This window comes from Ursus arctos, unplaced genomic scaffold (genome assembly GCF_023065955.2).
Source record: "Ursus arctos isolate Adak ecotype North America unplaced genomic scaffold, UrsArc2.0 scaffold_18, whole genome shotgun sequence".
NCBI classification, from domain to species: Eukaryota; Metazoa; Chordata; class Mammalia; order Carnivora; family Ursidae; genus Ursus; species Ursus arctos.
In genome coordinates, this window is record NW_026622852.1 from 23118151 (window position 1) to 23124281 (window position 6131).

General features: G+C 42.2%; 1 pseudogene; it reads left to right on the forward strand.

Moving 5' to 3' along the window:
* The first annotated feature begins 209 nt into the window (after positions 1–209).
* On the forward strand, positions 210–3762 carry LOC113260657 (T-complex protein 1 subunit gamma-like; annotated as a pseudogene).
* Positions 3763–6131: the final 2369 nt, after the last annotated feature.

A 6131-nucleotide genomic window follows, 5' to 3' on the forward strand; every position in this document is an offset into this window, starting at 1 on the left:
ATATTTCATTAAATAACATGTCATTTCCCTGTGAAAAATAATTGTCGCTTACCCTACGGTTCATTCGTCATTTCATTGTCACTCCATACAATCAAAACCCTAAAAGGTGTAATTGTACCTTTGACCAAGTAGCTAACAGGATTTGGAGTTACCCTATTCCATAAAAACATGAAATAAAGTAGACAAAATGGATGCAATCAATATTACAGATGCTGGACGTCAAGCAGCAAAGGACAGTGACATCTGAGAAAGGGGAAGCAAACAAAATCAGCCCTGTGGCTGCCATCGCTCGTGAATGGAGCGAGTTGCCAGGCCACGCTGGGTGCAGTGGGTGCAGGGAAAGGAAGCCCAGAGGAGCCCAGCAGTTGCTGTGAGGGAGGGAGATGGAGTTAGGAACTCGAGGAGGCCAACATGGCTAGAATATACAATTCCAAAGACCTAGAGAGGAGGATACAGCACAGAGAGAGGACTCTGTGTGTGTGTGTGTGTGTGTGTGTGTGTGTGTGTGTGTGTGTGTGTAACGCCAAAAAATTAAAATGTGTGACATTTGTATTTTAATAAGAAATTAATAAGCATGCCAAGCAGCAGGAAAATACAACCAATAAAGGGGGGAGATAATTAATTGAAACAGTTACAAAAACGACACAGATGAGAGAATTATTAGACAAGGCTATTTTTCAAGGTGAAGGAAAAAATGAGACTGTTAGAAACCTAGAAGATATAACAAAAACACAACTCAAACTTTAAGAGATGAAAAGTAATATCTGAGATAAAAATATACACTGGATGGGTTTCATGGCATATTAGACACTGTAGAAGAAGGGTTGGTGAAATTAAATAACAAAAGAATCTAAAATGTAAAACGGAGAAAGAGTGGAGAAAATGCACAGAGTTATGTTATGGAAAAGCTTCAAGCACCCTAATATGTGTACAATTATAGTTCCAAGAAGAAAAAGGGAGAATTAAAAAAAAAAAAAAACTTAAAATGTCAAAGTTTTACAAACTTAATGAAAACTATAAACCTACAGATACAAGCTAAAAAAAAAAAAAGCAAAAGCAAAAGAAACAAAAAAACTACACAAAGGCACATGATACATAAATTTCTTAATACCTACAATAAAGAGAAAACCTTAAAGGTAGTCAGAGAGAAAAGCCAGATTATATGCAGGGAAACACAGATAAAAATGAGTTTATCTACAGTAAGCAAAACAGTATGGTACTGGCCTAAATTAGATCTCTAGAGCAGAACAGAGCAGAAAGCCCAGAAACCAGGGTAGAACAACGCATACACGGTCCACTCATCTTTCACAAAGTGCCATGGAGACACAAGGGGGAAAGGACAACCTTTTCAACAAACGGTGTTAGGAAAAATAGATTTATAGAGGCAAAAGAATGAAACTGGACCTCTATTTTACACCGTTACGCAAAAAAAAAAAAAAAATCTACTTAAAATGGATTAAAGACTTAAATATAAGACCTGAAACTGTAAAACTTTATTGAAAACATAGGGGGAAAAGATTTACGACATTGGTCTAGGCAGTCATTTCTGGACTATGACACCAAAAGCAAAGGCAACAAAAGCAAAAATAGACAAGTGGGTTGGTACCAAACGATAAAACTTCTCCACAGCAAAGCAAACAATCTACAGAGTGAAAAGGCAACCCACGGACCAGGAGAAATGGAAGGATGATGATGTTACTCCCGGACACTTACCCTTCTGCTTGGTAAAGGGCGTATCCTTTGGCCCCCCCCTGGTTGGGGCATAATGAGGGAATGGCTCAACAAGCAGATAAGGGTTTCGATGTTCCTTTTTCCCAGAACCTTCAGATTCCTTCTTCTGTGGTCTACCAAGGAAGTCCCAGCATTTCCACCGCACTCACTGTGGGCTACATCTAAGTCCAGGCATCATTATTAGTCAGACTAGCCGATGTCACCAACACTCCCTGGGGCTCTGGACGACACAGGAGACCCCACCGTTTAAAACTGCAGAAGGAACACTGGGGTGAAACATCTCAGCATGGGAACCCTCCGCTTGTGATTAGGCAGCTCCCAATGACATGAGGCAGCCCCTGCAATCACACTTTTAGTGCTGGGTGGCTGCTTATACCAGGATCGCGCTCAAGTGCTCCAGCGCGTCACTTAATCTGGGTAAGATGAGATAACTTGTAAATCTTGCACAGTCATGGTCTCACAAAAACTATCAAATCCCTTAGTAGAGTCACGTGCTTGTGAGGAGATCCATTCTCTATTACTTTCACTGACCTTTTCACTAAACCTAGACTTCTTAGTGAATTCCGTGCTTTTCTGCCTCACGTTTATGGGAAGGTCTATATGACCGGACTAAGGAGCTGCATGCATTCACTTCTCTCAGCGCATTTCTTTGACTTACTTTTTTTTTTCTTCTAATATGTGTGTGAGAGGGTTAGGCCTTTAAAAGTCTCTTATTTTCTTCCTAAGCCGACTTGCTTGGAAGACAGTTTCACTTAACAATGAAGGGAAGAGGAAAGCAAGCATGCAAATATACGTAAATACCACACAAACAGGACACAGTTCTATAGGAAAAGAAGCCGAGGTAGACTGGGGTGTATTCTATGCTCTCTTACCAAGACTGAAAAATAACTTAATTGTTTCTTCCAGCTTGGCTTGTGGATTTGTTACAGGGGATTTTTTTTTTTTTTTAATTCTGGTAATGGAACGATTTTGTAAGTCCTTATTGTGAAGGTCCAAAGATTAAGGGATACTTGTATTTAGTTGACTTTGGGACAGAAATCATTGAATTCTACCCTTAGAATTATTACATAACCATTTACAGTTCTGTTTCATACGCTAGACTCCTTATCAAGGGAGCTCCTCCTGTTCACTTCTACTCTCTCCCTCCCGACCCACAACGAAAATTATTGTAGACATAGGTCTGAACATCACATTAACTAAACCACAACTGAAGAATGAAAATACGTTGAACCTCTAAGTGTGAATACGGTCAAAGTAATTTAAAAATAACATTTTTTCCATACGTGTATTTAACTCCTCAATTGTCTATAAATATTAGGCTGAGAAAAATCAGGAATTCACACATTCAATCAGAGATGCCGAAGTGTCTCAAGTGCACTGCTAGAGCCTGCGGGGCCCACAGTCAGCCGGCCAGAGCCGAGGGAAGACGTGCGGGCAGAAGCAGGCACGCTGGAAATGAAGAAGAGCGGGGAGGAGTACTTCACACGCATCGCCGAGAGCAAAGACCCGAGCCCCCCACCGCGCCCCTCCGCGGGGCCAGCAAAGAGATTCTCAGAGGCGGAACGTGGCCCCGGGATGCCAGGCAAGTGCGCCACAGTGACCGGCGGGACCCCAGCTCACTTCCGGGCTGGAGCCTCTGCAACGGCCGTGGCCCGTGCCTTGAGAGAAAAATCCACGGCCGTGACGGTATGGAGCAATGGCCAGACAGGGCTGTTGCCCCGGCCTCACAGGTCATCCCTCGAACCCTGATCCAGAACTGTGGGGCCGGCACCATCCGTCTACTTCCCTGCCTTCGGGCCAAGCACACCTAGGAGAATGGTGAGACCTGCGGCATACGTGGCGAGCCGGGTACCCGGGGGCACTGGAAGCCCTGGGCAACTGGGGCCACTGGCTGTAAAGCTGCAAACCTACAAGACAGCAATGGAGACAGCTGTTCTGCTACTGTGGACTGATGACATCATCTCAGGCCGCAAAAAGGAGGGTGATGACCAGAGCCCGAGAGGCAGGGCATCTGATGCTGACCAGGAGTGAGTGGCGGGCAAGGCAAACTCAACACAGAGCCAGCAGCAGGTCCCTCTTCCCGGAGCCGGGCCGCCAGGGACACTGGGGATGTCTTTGTTTGGAAGGGATCAGGTTGAGGGACAGCCCCAGCCCCTTTCTGTCCCAGCTCAGTCTGCAAAGGGCGCGGACATGTAATTCTTCACTGCAAGCTTTCCACTTAGTTTGCTTCCAATGATTGCATCTAAGTCATTTGAAAAAAAATAAATAACGGTTAATATCGACTGTTAGCAAAGTGGAGGCAGGATGGAGGACTAAGTGAACTGAGTGAGGAGGGTCCGAAGAAGCAAGTACTGACACTTATGTGGCACGATCCAGATAACAGTGGAACTGGAGAACAGGAGGGTTCGGAACCTTGAATACATCAGGTCTCCTGGGAGACAGAAAAAAAGTCCATCGGGGTTTTTCTCTTCTTTTTTTTTTTTTTTTCATGAGCTATAGAAAAAGTTCCCCTGGAAACTGTTCTGATTCTCTGCTCACTACAATCTTCTCATCTCAGAGCCCTTACTCCAGGAATGCCCCATGCATCTCCCAGGCAGATTCCACCTTGTATGGTTCTTCTTAGACGTACACGAGATAGTCAAGAAAACACCCCCTCCTCAGTTACTGCACTCGCTGCTAGAATCAGGAATCCCTTAATCCAAAAACTGTTGTTTAACCTGTCAGCAAGACAACTGAATTCTATCCCAAAGAAGGTAAAAAGAAGGCACGATTGGGATCTTATCTGGCTTTATAATTCTTCCCTGTGAAGTGAAATAGGAGGTTGGAAGATCTTTACTTCTTTGTGTCTAAAACTAGGTCTGCAGGTCAAGAGTACAGAATGAGCCGAAACACCAAACAATCAGTCTTTAATTTTGAGCACAAAGGGAGCAATGCCACTTTGGGAACCATGATTATATGAACCACAGAAGATTCCCATTGTTCAGAACCTATATAACAGTAATCATCCTACTAACCCACCTTCCCACCACCACCCACTTTCTCCTTCCCTAAGGAACTGATTCACTCAGGTAAGCGGTTGTAGATCCTTCAGATTCAAGGAAAATATGTCCTCTTCCTGGTTCTAGTAAATAAATCATGGTTAGTCTAAGCTAACCTTGAGAATTGCAGTCCCCTTTTCTGCATATTTTCCTGGTCTCTCTTGATAGTACGCACATCTGAAACATAGGTTCCAGATAAAATGACATCAGAAGGAGTTCTGCAGGGGAAATCTGGGGAGGGATCATCTCTACAGATAAACATACACAACTTTCATACAGGAAAGACATTTTTCCCAGATCTCTCTTTTAGCTTAAAATGTAGGGATGAAAATGTGATGCCTGGAGCGGTGACAACTATATTGCCACTGTGAGGCAATAAAGCACAAGAACGGAAAGCCAACACTCTGAGCACTGTACAGCAAATGTGTGGAAATTCTGCATCCTTGATGTCACTGAACCTCTGAAATAAATCTAGACATACCTACCTCTAGTCTTCTTTTACTATATTAAAAACCCTTACAACTTAAGACCTTTGGTGCATTTATAGTTATTTGCAGCCAAATCAATCCCTACACACTCAACTTCAAGCAGAGGGCTGGAGGAAGTGGAGAGAATAGTCAGATATTATTTGGACACTGCATTTGATAAAGTTGTATGAAATCTTGTGTTCTCTCACTGTGTATTTAAATTTGTTCCACTTCATTTCAAATATGATAAACTGTGTGTTTAGCAAAGAAGAGTGGCATTCCAAAGACTGGCAACTCCCAGAATAAATGGGGAGGTTTTCGATTTAAACCCCCTACAAATGCTTGTACTCTTCATAGACATAATTTCATTAACATAAGGATCTGACCCTGACTAGCATAAATGGAGATTTTAATCTCAGGTTCCTGAATCTCAGGTTCCTGACTGACCTAGACTCAGTCAGTGCAGAAGAGATTGGTAATCTTAGTGATAGAAATCATCATAAACCCAGGGGTTAATTTTTTTGGACTGTCATTTTGTTTGTTCCAAACCCCACCTTGGTCCCACTTTCCAACTCTCCCGTCTAAAAAGTAATTCACTAGCATAATAGTATTGGCTACTAAAGTCGATTAGTTAGCCAAATAATGGGTTAGTCTTTCACACTGTTAAAAAGTCAAGTAACACAAATAAAGTCAAGTGTTTTTTGGTGTTCTCCCCAGAGGTGATCTCTATTGTACGTTTGTGATTCTTCCAGATCCTTTCTAGTGACTTGTTTAAAAAAGCTTTAGCTAAAGATATAAATTCTATATATATATATATATATATATATATATATATATATATATATATATTATATGGTTTTTTGTATATACAGAATATACAGTTTTTTTTCTATTT